The sequence below is a fragment of the Bactrocera dorsalis genome, chromosome 6 (assembly GCF_023373825.1).
Source record: "Bactrocera dorsalis isolate Fly_Bdor chromosome 6, ASM2337382v1, whole genome shotgun sequence".
Lineage (NCBI taxonomy): Eukaryota > Metazoa > Arthropoda > Insecta > Diptera > Tephritidae > Bactrocera > Bactrocera dorsalis.
This window is the reverse complement of record NC_064308.1, coordinates 15328463-15349889: the sequence shown is the minus strand read 5'-3', so window position 1 is coordinate 15349889 and position 21427 is coordinate 15328463. Positions and strand designations below refer to the sequence as shown.

The window sequence follows — 21427 nt, the reverse complement described above, 5'->3', positions numbered from 1 at the left end:
ATAGAGCCTGTATGCTGGTCAGAAACGATCTAACAGTATTTCTTTTACCTAATTTCAGCAACGCTGACGTAGTTACAGCAAAACTAGAGTGCGACACCGGGAATATCTGGCTAGTCGCTGCGTATATGCCTCACGACGATGAGGTGGAGCCACCTCCCGCATTGCTAAGGAGGGCCTTGGATGAAGCGTCCCGGAATGGTGTTGATGTCATCATCGGCTTGGACGCCAACTCGCGACATTTGATCTGGGGGAGCTCGGATACTAACACTAGAGGTGAGTCGCTTTTTGATTTTATTGTTAGCGAAAATCTTTGCATCTGCAATAGGTGAAATTCTCCTAATTTGGTGACCGCAGGCAGGAAAGAAGTTCTCGACCTCACCCTAGCCTCACACAGGATTGCCCCGCTGATCTCGAACTGGAGGGTTCTCGATGACCACTCCTTTTCTGATCATATATATATTGGGTTTAGTCTTGACGGAGAAGGTCCTCCTAGGAAACCTTTCAGAAATCCCCGAAACACGAACTGGGAAGGTTACCGCAGAAGGCTTCGGCAAACTCTTCCATGCACACCGGGGGTAGGCGCGCTGGCCACCGCCGATGTGGTGGATGGGTGGGTCGAAGCCTTCAGCTCGGCGTGCAACACTGCACTGGAGAGCTCCTGTCCATTGAAAACACCGAAGGGTAGAGGTAAACCTCAATGGTGGACTTTAGAGCTCTCGGAAATTAGGGCGTCCTGTAGACGCTTATTCAACAAGGCCCGTAGGAGTGGGCTACCCGATGATTCTTCTTCTTCTTAATTGGCGTAGACACCGCTTATGCGATCTACCCGATGATTGGGTCCTGTATAAAACCGGACTTTCGATATACAAGTCCGAGCTAAGAAGGGCTAAGAGGAGCTCGTGGAAGAACTTCTGCGAAAAAGTGGAGGGCTTTCACGAGTCCTTTAGATTCAGGCGAATCCTCGCGAAAACCCTGTGTCCCTGGGGTACCTTAAGGATGTAAATGGGAAGTGGGTGCTGAGCAGTGAAGAGACACTACAGATGCTCACTTCCCTAGTAACACGTCCTCTACGGAGGTATCTGTCGGAGTGTTGAATGCTGACCGCACGGCCTTTGTCGACCTTCTGGATGAGCGTCACTTGACTTGGGCGATAAATTCGTTCAAACCGTTCAAGTCCCCGGGACCGGACGGCATCATACCAGCGCAGCTGCAGCAGGCTGTTAAGGTATCATGCGGCTGGTTGGCACCGATCTATGCGAACTGCATCAGATTAGGTTATATCCCGGGGGCATGGAGACGAGTCGGGGTTACGTTCATCCCGAAGGCTGGCAGGGGCTCCCACGTCACGGCCAAGGATTTCAGGCCCATCAGTCTCTCCTCGTTTTTACTAAAGACTTTGGAGAGACTGATGGACTGGTATCTAAGGAGGCGCATTCCGAGGGACTATCTATCAGGAGCGCAACATTCGTATCGTAAAGGAAGGTCAGTGGACACTGCCTTGCACACTATCGTGTCGTGGCATGAGGAAGCAATTGAGGGTAAGGACTTCGCGGTTGGGACCTCCCTTGATATTGAGGGAGCTTTCAACAATGTCCTGCCAGAGGCAGTCGTAGCTGCACTAGACGGTCTTGGGGTTGAATCGAACCTCAAGCACCTCATTTTCAGTCTCCTGTCGAAGCAGAATGGGGCAGCGCGAGCGCGCAGTGGAGTGTGAGCAGGGGAACCCCGCAAGGGGGGGTTCTTTCTCCTCTTTTATGAATCCTAGTCGTAAACGACCTTCTCAAAAAGCTAGAGGATCTTGGCTGTCAGGTGATTGCCTATGCAGACGATGTAGCACTTATGGTGAAAGGAAAGTTTCTAAGCACAGTGTATGAATTGACGCAGGGATATCTCAGCGTTGCAACGAAATGGGCCATAGTCAAACCCATAATGTTCTATGCAGTCTTCACCATACTTGCAAAGAAACTTGAGAGCGTTCAACGAGCTGCGCTCATCAGCATGTGCGGTGCATTAAGGTCCACCCCAACCATCGCACTTAATGCAATCCTGAACATAACGCCGGTGGATATTGCCGGAAAGTGTATGGCCGCAAAGGTGGCTATTAGGCTCAGGGAGTCTGGGTTCCTAAAGGGGCGTGCATCTGAACACTCGGATATTCTCACAAGCTTTGACTTCATACCGGATCATCTGGATCATGGAGTCGCCATATCGAACTCCGATGGCTCTTTCTCTGCACATATACCGACGATGGAGGTTTGGCAGGGAAGAAGTCGCTGGAGGAGAGGGGCAGTAAGCTTCTTTACGGATGGGTCGAAGCTTGGGGGGAAGGTCGGTGGAGGGGTCAACTGTCGGGAGCTCTCCATAAAATCCAGCTTCAGACTTCCCGACTATTGCAGCGTTTTCCAGGCTGAGGTTGCAGCCATCAAGGTAGCAGCAGACATGCTGCTCAAAAGAGTGTCTACCTTCAGGGAAGTGACCATTCACTCAGAAAGCAGAGCGGCGATACTAGCCTTGAACGCATTCACAGTGCGTTCAAAGTTGGTCGAAGAGTGTCTGGCGTCACTGTCTCTGGCGGCGAGAGCTTTTATTATAAGACTGGTGTGGGTGCCGGGTCACAGCGGAATCGTAGGTAACTGCAAGGCTGATGAACTGGCAAGGAAATGCACCCGAGAATCGCTATCGGTAGAATGGGAACGGGTAGGTGCTCCTGCATCCTCCTGTTCACTACTACTGGATGACTGGGTCTCGCGACTGCTCGGTCAGCGATGGTCCAACATTGGTACCTGTGCGGTCGCAAAGGCCTTTTGGCCCAAGATAGATCGCAGAAGATCTGGTGATCTCCTTGCCCTCAGTAAGGCTAGCCTCTCATTAATGATGGGTCTCCTGACGGGCCACTGCCCTATTGGCATACATGCTGTAAGAATGGGAATCTTACCGGACGCCGCATGTAGAAGCTGCTTGGAAGAAGATGCAGTAGAAACTAGCCAGCACTTCCTTCTTGACTGCCCTGCTTTTGGGAGGTCAAGACTTAGACACTTGGGGGCACATAGCTTCAGAATACCCGCCGACCTGGCGGGCACAGAAATTAAGCGCCTCTGCAGATTTGTATCGGATACTAAACGGTTTGCCGATATCTAAGTCCGAACCCGGGAGTTCGTTTTTTAATGGCTTCACAAAGGACTACTTCTACTAGTCCTAACCTAACCTAACCTATAATTTTGTAAAGATTTGTTCGTAAGAAATATTCTTTTAACACATCTTGAATGATATTGAAAATGTCATCTGCAATTAGCCACGTTAGTGGTTTGTGATCGGTGTTAATTTTAAATTTCTGGCCAAGTAGATAAAGGCGGAAATATTTAGTAGCCCATATAATGGCTAACATTTCTTTTTCAATGGTTGAATACTTTAATTCAGTATCTGTAATGATAATACTGAGTTTTCATTGTTAGGTGTGCCTTGAGAAAGGACTGCTCCTAGCGTCACATTACTTGCGTTTGTCGTAAAGGTTGGTACGCAGCTCTCAAGTAATTGCTCAAGAAAAAAATACATTATTTCTCAAGTAATTTTGACAGCTGGTTACGCATTGTGAATGATCCACATTAGAAGAGCAAGAGAGAATAAACAAAGTAAACAAACTTTGTGCGTATTATGTATGTATGTATGTATGTGTATGGTAACATAAATATTTTCATTGAGATTTAAGGAATGTTGTTGATGATTGGTAGGTTTTATACAACATTTCAAAATGGAATATACTTCATAATCATGATTTCAACTAATTTAGAATGAATTTGACGATTATTTCGAATTTCCTTCAAGAAACAATTGTTGATTTGATGTTTCTTCACAAAACCAGGTTTGCCATATTCACATTTTATTGAAAAAAAGTATTAAAAATTAGTACTAGACTTCTTGAGAGCTGCGTACTAGCACAAGTAAATTTACCGCAGGAAAGTTTCTTGACCGTTTCTTAAGCGTTTTTTTATATGAAGTTTTTACGTTTCTTGAGAGCTGCGTACTAAGCTTAAGAGTGAAGGGTTTTGAAAAATCCGGATATTCTAACAATGTATCATTACATAATATGTGGGTTAGGGGTTTGGTGATCGTAGCAAAATCTTTAATGAATTTTCTTTAATATCAGAGCAAACCTAAAAATTATTTTATTTTTTTTTTCTGGTCTTTGGAAGGGGAAATGATTTTATAGCACTAATCTTTTTTGGATTTGGTTTGATTCCTCTGTCCGTAACCACGTGATCTAAATACTCGATTTCCTTTCTCAAAAATTCAGATTTTGCAGGTTGCAGTTTAAGGTTAGCATTATTTATATTATTTATCATAGTCTTGTTATGTACTTGGAATTGATTTAGTACTGTCTTGATGGCTATTGGTGTATGTAATTTAATTTAATTTTCTTTTTGAATATAATTAGAGTTAATAAAGGAAAAAGTAGCACCGGTATCTATAAGGAACTTGAGAGCTTTATCGGAAACCATATTTACCATAATATATGGTATTTTGGACTTGTTGTCTTTATTTATTAGGTATCCTGTCTGTTGTCTGAGGCTTTTTGTCGAAAATTTGCCGCCTCATTAAAATTGTGCATTTGTGCTTGTTGATCAACATTACTTATTGAATTTCTAGACTGTGTCTAGTTGGTGGTTTGTCTATTGGATTGTTTCGGTTGATTGTTATTGTTATAGTTATTATATTTTGGCATAATTGCTAACATGTTATTTCTCTTGTAATTATTATCAATATTGTCATAATCGTTACGATAGCGCTTATAGTAACTTACGTCTTTCGTCATTTCCTCTAATTTGCTTATAATCTATACTTCTAATATAATATTTTTGGGAACCATATTCCTGTTTTTGCTCCGGTCTTTTTATATTCTTTTGGGCGAAAAAAGTTTATTTTTCTTTTAACGCCCATTCGAAGGCCTATCGAAGGTTGGTTGGTTTCATAGATCTTACAGTACATAGTTCCTTATGGGCCCCTAATTCCTGTTAAAAATGAGTTGAGACATATATCGGCAAACAATATTTTTTTGTCTTCACCACGATCTGCTCCGATTCTGTGGTTTCAGCTATTCTAAATAACGCTAATTTAATCTCACAGACTTTGTCATATAGTGGACGTAAAGAACAACTCTCCTGCATAGAATTGTGAAGCTCGAACATACGAGTCGGTTCATATCTCTTGTCCGCACAATGTAAGATGAGAGCGGCACTAATTTCTTCCCAGTTAAGACTATCTCCAGATTCGATGATGCCTTCGCTAGTCTTTCCTTCGATTTTATTTCGAATCGATCTTAAAAGTAGGTGACCATATGGCGTTTTACTAATGCCCTAATCAGTGCTAGAATTTCCTCCACATTGGTTATAAATTCATTTAAAGTTTTAGGATTACCATCATATGTAGGTAAAAAACGAATTGCGTCAGGAATCTACAGTGTTGATAGGGCACCACGTGGATTAACATTTCGCTCTCCTTGATTCGAAAGGACATATTCTGATGAAGAAGTCGTAAATGACAGATCGTCTTGTCTTGTTGCGATGACCTCTGTATTCTTGGATATGCCGGTGTTGTTTCCGGTTCGACTACTGGTGCTTTTTGCTCCTCTCATGGTAGCTTTTCTCTTTTCAAATGTCCCAAACACCTTCCACGGCACGTTCTATCGGCTTGAGCACATATTGCTGCCCTTAGTCTGTATGTCTCACTGAAAAACAGAACTAACTGCAACCGTCTCAAACACGACACGTTCGATCAGCCTGAGCACAAGTGTTGTTTTTCATTGTTGTTTTAAACGTCGCTACAAATAACTTTTTGTTATATACACACAGATGTACATAGGCAAAAAAAAAAAATTTTGACGACTGTTCGTACTGAACCGAACGATCCCGTTATCTCTGTGTGCTTCACGCGTTGCTTCAACAAAACAACGGAATTTACATAAGCAAATTATTTACTTTGCTTCACCGATATATATTATATGTATATGCTTCACGCACCGTTCTAACAATCCTTAGAAAAAACACAAAACAACGGAATCCACACAAGCAAATGATTTACTTTGCTTCACTGATATAAGTACATTGGCAACAAAACACAATCAGGGTGCCGTCAGCCAGCAGTTAGTGAAAAAGACGGGATGCCAGAAGGGCAGCGCTATAATTACTTGACGAAATTAGTGTGAAATGAAATTTCATTGAACTGTGCGAACACATTTTGGCAAAATAAATGTTTATGTAAATTAATTAATGAATTTGCATTTTAGCATTTATATATGTATGCATTTTCAAAGTATTTAATTTAGTCTTTTGTATAATTTAATATATCTTCTTCTTAATTGGCGTAGACACCGCTTACGCGGTTCCTTCTTTTCGCTACGTGGCGCCAATTGGATATTCCAAACATAGCCAGGTCCTTCTCCACCTGGTCCTTCCAACGCAGTGGAGGTCATCCTCTTCCTCTGCTTCCCCCGGCGGATACAGCGTCGAATACTTTCAGAGCTGGAGTGTTTTCGTCCATCCGGACAACATGACCTAGCCAGCGCAGCCGCTGTCTTTTAATTCGCTGAACTATGTCAATGTCGTCGTATATATCGTACAGCTCATCGTTCCATCGAATGCGATATTCGCCGTGGCCAACGCGCAAAGGACCATAAATCTTTCGCAGAACTTTTCTCTCGAAAACTCGCAACGTCGACTCATCGGTTGTTGTCATCGTCCAAGCCTCTGCACCATATAGCAGGACGGGAATTATGAGCGTCTTATAGAGTTTGGCTTTTGTTCGTCGAGAGAGGACTTTACTTTTCAATTCCCTACTCAGTCCGAAGTAGCACCTGTTGGCAAGAGTAATCCTGCGTTGGATTTCCAGGCTGACATTGTTGGTGGTGTTAATACTGGTTCCTAAATAGACGAAATTATCTACAACTTCAAAGTTATGACTGTCAACAGTGACGTGGGAGCCAAGTCGCGAGTGCGACGACTGTTTGTTTGATGACAGAAGATATTTCGTCTTGCCCTCGTTCACTGCCAGACCCATTTGCGTTGCTTCCTTGTTCAGTCTGGAGAAAGCAGAACTAACGGCGGTGTTGAGGCCGATGATATCAATACTCGTATCATCGGCATACTCCAGCAGCTGTACACTCTTATAAAAGATTGTACCTGCTCGATTAAGTTCTGCAGCTCGAACTATTTTCTCCAGCAGCAGATTGAAGAAGTCGTACGATAGGGAGTCGCCTTGTCTGAAACCTCGTTTGGAATCGAACGGCTCGGAGAGGTCCTTCCCGATCCTGACAGAGCTTTTGGTGCTGCTCAACGTCAGTTTACACAGCCGTATTAGTTTTGCGGGGATACCAAATTGAGACTTCGCGCCATAGAGGCAGCTCCTTTTCGTGCTGTCGAAAGCAGCTTTGAAATCGACGAATAGGTGGTGAGTGTCGATTCTCCTTTCACGGGTCTTTTCCAAGATTTGGCGTATGGTGAATATCTGGTCGATTGTTGATTTTCCAGGTCTAAAGCCACACTGATAAGGTCCAATCAGTTTGTTGACGGTGGGCTTTAATCTTTCACACAATACGCTCGATAGAATCTTTTCAGGCGGGCAATTGCTATTCGAACTTCTTCATGGTCGGGCAATGGAACGTCTGGGGAGTCGGGTTCGTCTTCTCCTGGTGTTGTGTGTTCACTGCCATTCAGCAGGCTTGAGAAGTGTTCCCTCCATAATTTAAGTATGCTCTGGGCATCGTTGACTAGATCACCTTGGGGGGTTCTACAAGAGTATGCTCCGGTCTTGAAACCTTCTGTAAGCCGCCGCATCTTTCCGTAGAATTTTCGAGCATTACGCCTGTCGGCCAGCTTATCAAGCTCTTCGTACTCACGCATTTCGGTCTCTTTCTTTTTCTGTCTGCAAATGCGTCTCGCTTCCCTCTTCAACTCTCGGTATCTATCCCATCCCGCACGTGTTGTGGTTGATCGTAACGTTGCGAGGTAGGCAGCCTGTTTTCTCTCCGCTGCGACACGGCACTCCTCGTCGTACCACCTGTTCTTTTGCACTTTCCGAAAACCAATGGTTTCGGTTGCACCTGTACGTAAGAAGTTTGAAATGCTGGAGTGAATGATAGTACTCGGCGACGGAGTCTCTCTCCCACCACGAATCCAACACCAAACTTGCGCTCCTTTATATGTCCACTGTAGTAAATGTCACAAGGACCTACTCGTCTCTGTCCTTGGCCCGTCCATCGCATTTCTTGGACGGCGGTGATGTCTGCCTTTATTTTCACGAGGACTTCAACCAGCTGGGCAGCGGCACCTTCCCAATTAAGGGACCGGCCATTCCAGGTGCATGCCCTCAAATCATAGTCTTTAATTCGTTTGCCATGGTCGTCATCAAAAGGGGGGTCACTCATCCGAGGCTTGTTGTTCCTTTTCATTGGTAAGATTTTTTACGTGGCGGGTCCCAAACCCAGCACACAACCCTGCCGAGGGGATGTTTCGCCTTCTCACTTTAGCTCGCCTTCAAGCGGATGTTCTTAGGCTACCCAGAGGATATGTGGTCAAAGACCGGAAGTCGTGAGCTGCTTGAGTCATATGTAAAGAATGGTTTCTGGCCACTCCCAAGTGAATGGCGATCAGAGAACTTTCCTCACTTGCGTGAACTTCTACACATGACTCCATCCTCCAAATAAATATGTCACCCACAAAAAAAATCGTTGCGTAAATTTGTAGAAAAACACACAGCAACAATATTTTCATTCATGAACGCAAGCTCACTTTCAAAAGCAAAGTCGATTCATTCATAAAAGTAGACACCATCATATCTCCCCGAACATGCCTTTGCCTACAAGCGTTTTTTCGCGGCGATGGCAAAAGCTAAAAATCACAAATTGAACACTTTCTGTTATTCTTCTGAAAGGGAAAAGTGTCAACCCGCAAAGCACAGAAATAAGTGATACGAGGTATGACAATTAAGTAATGAGACTGATTCCATAAAAACCGTAAATTTGAAAATTATTCTACAACTCTGCCATCCCATTCAAAGTACTCACCTTGGGCAGCTATACAACAATTCCAGCGCGTTTTCCATGCTTCGTAACATTTCTAGAACGCTTCGACTCGGATGTCGGCGAGTACCCTCGTCACGGCCGCCTGGATGTCCGTAATCGACTCAAAATGGGTTCCTTTGACCACCGATTTTGTTTTACGACTCAAAAAAAGTTACAGGGTGACATGCCGGGCGAATAAGGCGGCTGTTGCAACACGGCGATCCCTTTAGAGGCCAAATACTGGGACACGCTGAGGGCGGTGTGGCACGGCGCGTTGTCGTGATGAAGGATCCAGTTACGAGCGATGTCTGGGCGCACCCTGTTGACTCGTTTTCGCAATCTTTCGAGTACTTGGAGTTTCCCCGGTAGAACGAGTTCTTTGTGGACGATTCCACGGCTATTCCGCACCTCGACTGGTCTCCCACTCCGCGCCTTGTCTTCCACGTTTTCACGCCCTTCCTTAAAATCTTTGTGCCATCGAAACACATGGGCACGACTAAGATATATATAGATATAGATGTATTTTCTATAACATAGTCAAGAAACACGCTAGAGACTGTTTAGTGAATAGTAACTAATCACAAATTGAGACTTTACCTCAAAATGTCTCAAATAGAGACTAGAGACTGGTTACAGAATCCCGCTATAAAATTAAGAAATGTATTGAGGAAAGAAATTTTAATTAAGAAGATTAGACACAAACGTGAACCAGGAATAAAGGGATGTACAACTTATTCCAGTGTGAGAGCGCTTCAAAATTTGCGCTTTTTATAACATTTTCCATTATGGCCAGATTGAACAAAATAATAATTTTTGGGCATTTAATTTAAAATACTAAACATTTAGTACGAATAAAAATTACATATAGTGGTTGGAGGATGGAGTCATGTGTAGAAGTTCACGCAAGTGAGGAAAGTTCTCTGATCGCCATTCACTTGGGAGTGGCCAGAAACGATTCTTCTACATATGACTCAAGCAGCTCCGACTCAAGCAGCTTCCGGTCTTTGACCACATATCCTCTGGGTAGACTAAGAACATCCGTTTGAAGGCGAGCTAACGTGAGAAGGCGAAACATCCCCTGCATAGGATTGTGCGCTGGGTTTGGGACCCGCCACGTAAAAAAACACCCCCAATGAAAAACAACAAACAGCCTCGGATGAGAGACCCCCCTTTTGATGACGACCATGGCAAACGAAATAAGGACTATGATTTGAGGGCATGCACCTGGAATGTCCGGTCCCTCAATTGGGAAGGTGCCACTGCCCAGCTGGTAGATGTCCTCGTAAAGATAAAGGCTGACATCACTGCCGTCCACGAAATGCGATGGACGGGACAAGGACAGAAACGCGTAGGTCCTTGTGACATTTACTACAGTGGACATATAAAGGAGCGCAAGTTTGGTGTTGGATTCGTGGTGGGAGAGAGACTCCGTCGCCGAGTAATATCATTCACTCCGGAGAATGAACGTCTAGCCACAATCCGCATCAAAGCGAGGTTCTTCAACATATCGCTGATTTGCGCCCACGTCCCGACGGAAGAGAAGGACGATGTGACCAAAGATGCTTTTTATGAGTGCTTGGAGCGCACTTATGAGAGATGCCCCCGCCACGATGTCAAAATCGTGCTTGGCGACTTCAACGCCAGGGTGGGCAAAGAAGGTATCTTTGGCACTACGGTCGGTAAATTCAGCCTCCACGAGGAAACGTCCCCAAATGGGTTGAGGCTGATCGACTTCGCCGGGGCCCGAAATATGGTTATCTGTAGTGCTAGATTCGAGCATAAGAAGATACATTAAGCTACCTGGCTGTCTCCGGATCGAAAAACCACCAACTACATCGATCATGTTGTGATAGACGGAAGACACGTCTCCAGTGTTTTAGATGTGCGTGCGCTCCGAGGTCCTAACATCGACTCGGACTACTATATTGTTGCAGCCAAAATTCGCACCCGCCTCTGTGCAGCAAAAAACGCACGCCAACAAACACAAGGAAGGTTCGACGTCGAGAAGCTGCAATCACAACAGGCAACCGAACGATTTTCTACTCGGCTTGCACTCCTGCTCTCTGAGAGCACTCGTCAACAACTCGGTATAAGGGAACTGTGGAACGGCATTTCAAACTCCTTACGTACAGCTGCAACCGAAACCATTGGTTTTCGGAAAGTGCAAAAGAACAGCTGGTACGACGAGGAGTGCCGTGTCGCAGCGGAGAGAAAACAGGCTGCCTACCTCGCAACGTTACGATCGACCACAGCACGTGCGGGATGGGATAGATACCGAGAGCGAGACGCATTTGCAGACAGAAGAAGAAAGAGGCCGAAATGCGTGAGTATGAACAGCTTGATAAGCTGGCTGACAGGGGTAATGCTCGAAAATTCTACGAAAAAATGCAGCTGCTTACAGAAGGTTTCAAGACCGGAGCATACTCCTGTAGAACCCCCAAAGGTGATCTAGCCACCGATGCCCAGAGCATACTTAGATTATGGAGGGAACACTTCTCCAGACTGCTGAATTTCAGTGAACACATAACACCAGGAGAAGGCGAACCCGATTCCCCAATCGATGACGATGGAGCAGACGCTCCATTACCCGGCCATGAAGAAGTTCGAATAGCAGTTGCTCGCCTGAAGAACAACAAAGCGGCAGGGGGCGACGGATTGCCGGCCGAGCTATTCAAACACGGCGGCGAAGAACTGATAAAGAGCATGCATCAGCTTCTTTGCAAAATATGGTCGGATGAAAGCATGCCCAACGATTGGAATTTAAGTGTGCTATGCCCAATCCATAAAAAAGGAGACCCCACAATCTGCGCCAACTACCGTGGGATTAGCCTCCTCAATATCGCGTACAAGGTTCTATCGAGCATATTGTGTGAAAGATTAAAGCCCATCGTCAACAAACTGATTGGACCTTATCAGTGTGGCTTCACCATGCGCCAAATCTTGGAAAAGACCCGTGAAAGGAGAATCGACATTCACCACCTATTCGTCGATTTCAAAGCTGCTTTCGACAGCACGAAAGGGAGCTGCCTTTATGCCGCGATGTCTGAATTTCGTATCCCCGCAAAACTAATACGGCTGTGTAAACTGACGTTGAGCAACACGAAAAGCTCCGTCAGAATCGGGAAGGACCTCTCCGAGCCGTTCGATACCAAACGAGGTTTCAGACAAGGCGACTCCCTATCGTGCGACTTCTTCAATCTGCTGCTGGAGAAAATAGTTCGAGCTGCAGAACTCAACAGAGAAGGTACAATCTTCTATAAGAGTGTACAACTGCTGGTGTATGCCGATGATATTGATATCATCGGTCTCAACACCCGCGCCGTTAGTTCTGATTTCTCCAGACTGGACAAGGAAGCAAAAGAAATGGGTCTGGCAGTGAACGAGGGCAAGACGAAATATCTCCTGTCATCAAACAAACAGTCGTCGCACTCTCGACTTGGCACACACGTCACTGTTGACAGTCATAAATTTGAAGTTGTAGATAATTTCGTCTATCTTGGAACCAGCGTAAACACCACCAACAATGTCAGCCTGGAAATCCAACGCAGGATTACTCTTGCCAACAGGTGCTACTTCGGACTGAGTAGGCAATTGAAAAGTAAAGTCCTCTCTCGACGAACAAAAACCAACCTCTATAAGTCGGTCATAATTCCCGTCCTACTATATGGTGCAGAGGCTTGGACGATGACAACAACCGATGAGTCGACGTTGCGAGTTTTCGAGAAAAAAGTCCTGCGAAAGATTTATGGTCCTTTGCGCGTTGGCCACGGCGAATATCGCATTCGATGGAACGATGAGCTGTACGAGATATACGACGACATTGACATAGTTCAGCGAATTAAAAGACAGCGGCTGCGCTGGCTAGGTCATGTTGTCCGGATGGATGAAAACACTCCTGCTCTGAAAGTATTCGACGCAGTACCCGCCGGGGGAAGCAGAGGAAGAGGAAGACCTCCACTCCGGTGGAGGGACCTGGCCTCGCTTGGAATATCCAATTGGCGCCACGTAGCGAAGAGAAGAAACGACTGGGGCGCTGTTGTTGGCTCGGCTATAATCGCGTAAGCGGTGTCCACGCCAGTAAAGAAAAGAAGAAGGTTATTTATTGTATGGATAAACTATTTAAATCTTTTTAAAGTATTGTTACAAAAAGTCGTATTAAGTTGTATTTGTATTGCTATATGCATCCCTGATTATGAACAATAGCTTTAGGTATATGGAATAGCATTTGTCTTGTTGTAGACATCTGGCGCCGCACTGTCTGCTTGTCTAGGTAAACAATTGCTAAGTCTGGCGCCGCGACTGTCTGCTTGCGTCTGGCGCCGTATAGCCGTATGTTCTGGTAATTTCCAGACGCGATATTCTAGAAGGACACGTCGGCATCAGCGAGAAGTGCGTGGCTATATAAGCCGTGGCAGCGCCAACGTAATGAATCAGTGCTAAGAGTAAACTGCTATAGTGTAGACGAGTTGTGAAATAAAGAGTTGTTGAATTAAATTAAACAGCGTTGATTTTATTTGTCAATCCAGAGATACGAACCTAACAAAGTAAACTAGCAAGAGTAAATTCGTAACAATTGGTGTCAGAAGTGGGATTGTCAAATAATCCAAATTCAAGATGGTTAAATTCGGAGAATTGAGAATTCAGCAATTAAAAAAGGAACTGGAGGAGCGTAATTTGCCGATAAGCGGGCAAAAGGCGGATCTGCAGGCACGATTACGTGAAGCAATGGAAGCGGATGGAATTAATGTGGACGAGTTCGAATTTGTTGGGCCAGAAACTTCTACAAAGGTAGAAGAGAAAGTAGAAGAACAACGAACATCATCAAGTGTAGACATGAACACGTTGTTAGTGGCTATTAAGCAAATGGCAGAAAATGCAGTGCAAACAGAAAATCGTCTGGCACAGCAAATAGCTGAAAATACATCGCAGTTAAAGTCTTGCCTTACACAACAAATGACTGAAAATAATACGCAGTTAGAAAAGCGTTTGGTACAACAGATTACAGAAAATAATACACAAGTGCAAGAGAAATTTTCAAAATTTGAAGACGAATTAAGCACAATAAAAAATGACGAAGAAAATTTAAGATCAGAATTTCTTCAACTGAGTAATCGTATGCGAGAACTGCAACTGCATGGCCCTGCACCATCAACAAATAATCCAAGATTGAAGGCACCCACATTCGATGGAAGTATTCCATTTCAAATTTTCAAACTTCAGTTTGAAAAGACAGCAATGGCCAATAACTGGAATGCAGCGGACAAAGTGGCGTACTTGTTTGTATCATTGAAAGGACCTGCGGCAGAAATCCTTCAGACTATTCCAGACTGTGAACGGGACAACTATGAGGCATTGATGAGTGCGATAGAAAGACGATATGGTAGTGAGCACCGGAAACAAATATACCAGATCGAACTGCAAAATAGGGGTCAGAAAATGAACGAGTCATTGCAAGAGTTCGCAACTGAAATAGAACGACTGGCTCATTTGGCAAATGCAGATGCACCTGTGGATTACATTGAGAGGGTAAAAATTCAATGTTTCATAAATGGAATTCGTGATGTGGACACCAAACGCGCCACATATGCATTGCCAAAAAGAACGTTTGCTGAAACGGTTTCGCACGCCCTCACACAGGAAACAGCTTCCCTACTAAGTAAACCAGCACACAAGGTACAAAGGGTTGAAATGGAACAACCGGCGCTGATGGAAGAAATATTGAAGACTCTGAAGACAATTGCTGCACCGCGAGTAAATACAACAGGAAGATGTTTCAACTGTGGAAAAGCGGGTCACTTTGCCCGAAATTGCAATATAAAAGTAAACCCATCAAAACGGAAACAACCAACAGATAATGAGGACGAAGCATCCACATCTCACAAGTCGTTAAACTAAAACGGAACAGTTCAAAGGGGCGTGAGCTGGTTCCCACAACTATTTGCCCCGCCATCTCGATATCACAAATAGGTCGCCATGACAACAATCTTACTATCAACGGCATCGTAAATGGACGACTGTCAACGCTTACTTTGGATACTGGTGCCACACATTCAATTATCCGACCGGATGTGGTAAGAGGAACGGTTGAACCATTAGTCGGTTGCAAGCTTCGAACGGCCACCGGGGAGGAAGCAGCTGTCGCGGGAAAAGTGTTTTGCAAAGTGATGATTGGTACCCTGGAAGTTAATCACACCTTCATCGTAGCAGAAATCACGGATGAAATTATAATGGGAGTAGATTTCATGATTGATCACGGGGTTACTTTGGATTTAAACAAGCAAATGCTGTTTTTCCAGAACATGGAGATGCCTATAAACACCGGATATGTGACCAACGTTGAAAGTAAGAGGGTGATTGTTGATGATAATCAGAGTATTCCACCAAAATCTGAGGCGATTGTATGGGCTAAAGTGAATGGAGGAGGTGGGACTGAAGAGTTGTGGATTGTGGAACCAACAAAAATAGATACACCCATATTGGTAGGAAGAACGCTTGTGAAAACTAGAGAAGACGCCACCATTCCGGTGAGAGTAGTGAATGAATTCAACACGCCTATAAGGCTGAAGAAAGGAGCAGTAATTGGACAGTGCCAGAATATAAGTGCAATAGCACGATGCGAACGGTCACAACAGAAGCCTACTATTGAGCCACAGCAGATAAGTCCTACACTCCTAAATAATTTGCTGAACGAACTGCATGGAAATGAAAAATTAAAAGCAGAAAAACTATTAGAAAAATACGCATCCATATTTGCAAACGAAGGAAACACAGGAAGAACCGGCATTGTCAAACATCGCATAAATACTGGAGACGCTAAACCAATCCGACAAGCTCCGCGTAGGGTTCCACTAGCAAAACGTGAGGATGCTAACAAAATTATTGAAGACATGCACAAAAACGGTGTAATCGAACCTTCAATAAGTCCATGGAGCTCACCTATCGTCTTAGTTAAAAAGAAAGATGGTAGCACCCGTTTCTGCGTAGATTATAGGAAGTTGAATGATGTCACAAAGAAAGACAGTTATCCTCTGCCAAGAATCGACGATACATTAGACACCTTGTCTGGAGCGAAATGGTTTTCTACATTAGATCTACAAAGTGGATATTGGCAAGTCGAGATTGATGAATGTGACCGTGAAAAGACCGCTTTCAGTATGGGCGACGGGTTATGGGAATTCTCTGTGATGCCATTTGGGTTATGTAATGCGCCTGCAATGTTCGAGCGACTGATGGAACATGTGTTAAAAGGACTCAACTGGAAGACATGTTTGGTGTACCTTGATGACATTATCATCATGGGAAAAAGTTTTGATGATCATCTGAAAAATCTAGAGGAAGTCTTTCAGCGAATAGCATCAGCCGGATTACGCTTGAATCCCAAAAAGTGTTCATTATGGAAGAAGCAGGTCACATATCTCGGACATAAAGTGTCAACTGAGGGAATTCACACCGAGGAAGGAAAAATAAAAGCAGTGAAAGATTGGCCTCGACCCACCAACATTCATGAACTCCGCAGCTTCCTCGGCTTATGCACGTATTACCGCCGTTTTGTACCTGGATTTGCGAACGTGGCTAGAAGTTTACATGATTTAACAAAGAAGAATCGCCCGTTTGTATGGCAGTTGGAACAAGAAAAAGCGTTTGAGCAGCTTAAGGAACTACTTTGTACGGCGCCGATGTTGGCTTATCCAATACCTGGAAAGAAATTCATCCTGGATACAGATGCGAGCGCTTATGGAATTGGAGGTGTCCTGTCTCAGCTCATCGACGGACAAGAAAGAGTAATTGGGTATTACAGCAGAGTGCTCGGGAAACCAGAGAAAAACTACTGTGTGACGCGAAAAGAACTACTTGCTGTGGTGGAATGTGTAAAACATTTCCACAAGTATTTGTATGGACAACGATTCTTGCTGAGGACTGATCATGCAGCATTAAAATGGTTATTACAGTTTAAGAATCCGGAAGGCCAAATTGCACGATGGATCGAAAGATTACAGAATTACGACTTCGAAACGGAACATCGAAAGGGGATTCACCACAAAAATGCGGATGCATTATCACGTCGCCCTTGTCCACTGGAATGTAAACATTGCTCCAAATCAGAAGGAAAAGAAGGTATAATCGACGTGCGATTACTGAATATAGAACCTGAAGATGATTGGACTCCTCACCGCATCAGAATCAATCAGCTGGAGGACCCTGATCTTGCAAAGCTGGTAATGGCCAAAGAAAATGGGGTACGACCACCAAAGGAACAAATAAGTAGCGAGAGTCCAACTGCAAAAGCATATTGGGCCCAATGGAACAGCATAAACCTCGTTAATGGATACCTTCATCGTACCTGGGAAAGCGAAGATGGCAAACATTCTCGTCTGCTGATCATAGTACCGAAGTCCATGATCCCAAAAGTATTGAAAGAATATCACAATGGACCTAGTGGAGGGCACCTTGGAATAACAAAAACTATAGAGAAGATTAAACAACGGTTCTACTGGATCGGTTGTCGAGATTCCATAGCAGAATGGATAAGTAATTGCGTAGAGTGCATGGCAGCTAAAGGTCCTAAAGCCAAAAGTCGCGGTAGGCTACAACAGTACAACGTGGGATCACCATTTGAACGAGTCGCAATGGATATTGCAGGTCCGTTCCCAACCAGTACGGCCGGAAACAAATATCTACTGGTTGTCATGGACTATTTCAGTAAATGGCCAGAAGTATATGCCTTACCAAACCAGGAAGCGAAGACAGTAGCCGAAGCGTTTGTAGAAAATTGGATAACAAGATTCGGAGTGCCCGTCGAATTACACTCAGATCAAGGCAGGAATTTCGAATCTTCCATTTTTCAAGAAGTCTGTACATTATTGGGCATCCACAAGACACGGACAACAGCGTTACACCCACAATCAGATGGGATGGTAGAGAGATTCAACCGAACGCTCGAAGAACATCTGCGGAAAATCGTTGATAAAGACCAACGGAATTGGGACAAGTGCATCCAGATGTTCCTGCTGGCGTATCGTTCAGCGAAGCACGAGACAACTGGTTACACGCCAGCAAAGATTATTTTCGGATCTGATCTGCGACTCCCTGCTGATCTTAAGTTTGGTACGAATCCTACAGCTGTAAGAAATGATGGAGATTATTGTTCTGCCTTAAAGGAAGAAATGAATGAATTGCATCTAATGGTAAGACAGCATACGCATCTGATGAGCAATAAGATGAAGGACCGGTTCGATCAAGCGGCAAATTCAAAAGGTTTTGAAGAAGGTGATCTGGTCCTGTTGTACAATCCACTTCGAAAGAAAGGCTTGTCCCCGAAACTGCAGACAGCCTGGGAAGGACCCTATATGGTGATGAAACGACTTAATGACGTGGTATACCGCATACAAAGAAATGGGAAAGCGCGATGTAAAATGAAAGTAGTACATTTGGAGAGGCTCGCCCCATTTGGTTCAAGAGGATTTGTGCCTAATCGGGACGATTAGGCTTTAGTGGAGGGCAGTGTTACAAAAAGTAGTATTAAGTTGTATTTGTATTGCTATATGCATCCCTGATTATGAACAATAGCTTTAGGTATATGGAATAGCATTTGTCTTGTTGTAGACATCTGGCGCCGCACTGTCTGCTTGTCTAGGTAAACAATTGCTAAGTCTGGCGCCGCGACTGTCTGCTTGCGTCTGGCGCCGTATAGCCGTATGTTCTGGTAATTTCCAGACGCGATATTCTAGAAGGACACGTCGGCATCAGCGAGAAGTGCGTGGCTATATAAGCCGTGGCAGCGCCAACGTAATGAATCAGTGCTAAGAGTAAACTGCTATAGTGTAGACGAGTTGTGAAATAAAGAGTTGTTGAATTAAATTAAACAGCGTTGATTTTATTTGTCAATCCAGAGATACGAACCTAACAAAGTAAACTAGCAAGAGTAAATTCGTAACAGTATATTAGAACAACTGTTTTTTGACCTTTCAATACCTAATAAAATGATTTAAGCTTGTTAGCTCTCATTCGTTAACTGTTTTTAATTATTTTCCATTGAAAATAATACTATGATGCTTCGAATTGCAAAACGTTTCTTAAAATACCTTTAAATTTCACAAATTTATTTAATTTTCTTTGTTTAACATTTTTTATAAGTGGTCTTGAACGATGCAACAAATTCCTCCGTTTACATATTTTTTGGTAAGATTTCAATCTGGTCATCGCTCGTTTCCAATTGCTAAACGTCAAAACCTCCTGAACTCGATCAACTCTCAAACTTCGTGAGGTTTTGACGTTTATCTATTGTTCTCTCACTTCCAATTAGAGAGGAGTTGGACATCTCTTTATCTCTGGTCATTTTGAAGAGTATTTTCTGTACATTTGGTTCTTCGATCCTCTTATTGAACTGGATACGTTTGGTCAATCGAGCCTTAAAGAAAGAGCTCAAGTGCAGGTATTATAAGCCTCTAAAAAGAAAAATAGCATTACTAGCTAAATAAATAAGCAAAAAAACGAAAAAGTGTTAAAAGCGCCCTTGTAGCTATAACAACAAGTACAGTGTTAAAAAAAAAAATAATTATATAAATAACAATAAAATTGAATCATCAACATCAACAAAAATCAACGCAACCAAAAGAAGCAACCATGGAGAATCTGCTTAAAAGACAGAAGGAGTTGGGCGATCTGACTAGACTATTATGCCTAAGAAAACTCAAGAAGCAGAAGATTACATTGCGAAAAATTACTACAAGCATGTGATTCAAATAATGGAAAATTCCACTCCAAATTTAAAAATTTAAAATGTTACCGAAGGTCCTTCAGTAGTAAGCAGCAAGTGGCTGATTTGATCTTTGTAACAAGCTAATCAGTTCGAATCAACTGATGTTGTTTCTAAAGGTCCGTATCCAGCTCTCAAGTAATTGCTCAAGAAAAAAATACATTATTTCTTCAAGTAATTTTGACAGCTGGTTACGCATTGTGAATGATCCACATTAGAAGAGCAAAAGAGAATAAGCAAAGAAAATAAACTTTGTGCGTATTATGTATGTATGTATGTGCGTAGTAACATAAATATTTTCATTGCGATTTTAGGAATGTTGTTGATGATATACAACATTTCAAAATGAAATATACTTCATAATAATGATTTTAACTAATTTAGGATGAATTTAACGATTACTTTGAATTTCCTTCAAGAAACAATTGTTGATTTCATGTTTGTTAACAAAACCAGGTTTGCCATATTCACATTTTATTGAAAAAATGTATTAAATGACATCCTCTTCATAGGACCGAGACTTCGAAAAGATATATTTGACAATATAATCAAATGTAGACATTGATATTGAAAAGATGTTTCGACAAATTAAAAAACAAAGAGTGATCAAGATTATCAATGTATATTGTGGAGAGAAACAAAAGGTGAACCGATAGAAGAATACAAACTACAAACAGTTACGTATGTGACAACATCAAACGAATAACATTTCCTGGATAAGGTAATACTAAAATATTCTAGTTCAAGCAAAGTAATAAAAGTAGTAGCTTATATCTTGCGAAATGAAAGAAGCTGAAGAAATGTTAATAAGATATCAGCAAAAATTACAATTTAGAGAAGAAGTTGTGAGTTTAGAATTCAAAAAAGAAATTAGTAATAAAAGTAGCATTTCATGCTTAAGGTTGGTACGCAGCTCTCAAGTAATTGCTCAAGAAAAAAAAAACATTATTTCTCAAGTAATTTTGACAGCTGGTTACGCATTGTGAATGATCCACATTAGAAGAGCAAGAGAGAATAAACAAAGAAAATAACTTTGTGCGTAATAGTATGTATGTATGTGTATGGTAACATAAATATTTTCATTGACATACTGAACACATAACGACGACCAGACGACAAACGACAAACGAGAAGTGAAATGAAAACAAAACAACGCATGTACACAAAACAACGCAGCTGTCCATTTTGCATGTACACAATTTCGTTGTGGCCATACTAATACCTTGCACTTCAAAGAAATTTGAATATTTTGTTCAAAGTTAAATTTTTTATGCAAAAAATAAGTAAATAGGTATATATTTTTGTTTTAAATTATCAATTGTTATTACAAATGATAAAATAGAGCTATTTTATGCTTTTATTTGTAAAATAACGTCAAGTTTGTAAGAGCTGTGAATAATTTTACATTTTACATATTAGTGGCATCACCACTCTTCCTCATCTCTCTTCTTCATTCTACTGTCGTTGGCAAATAGGAATTAGCGAGAATGACAACTGTCGGCCTACAGTCATGTTTTCGTGTCGTCGTCAAAATAAGTGTCCATAAGAACGTGTGTAATATTTGACAGATGTCGTTTGTCGACCTGTCGTCGTTATGTGTTTACAGCATGAGATTTAAG

At 42.9% G+C, this 21427-nt stretch overlaps 1 protein-coding gene across 8 annotated transcripts in view; it reads left to right on the top strand.

Annotated features, from left to right (window-relative positions):
* Positions 1-21427, top strand: part of LOC105227911 (transcriptional activator cubitus interruptus) — an 84778-nt gene that overhangs the window by 43374 nt on the left and 19977 nt on the right. For all 8 annotated transcript variants that reach the window (XM_049460110.1, XM_049460108.1, XM_049460109.1 and 5 more), the window contains one exon: positions 59-273. The gene's annotated coding sequence lies outside the window, so the exon portion shown is untranslated. The remainder of the gene's footprint in view (positions 1-58; positions 274-21427) is intronic.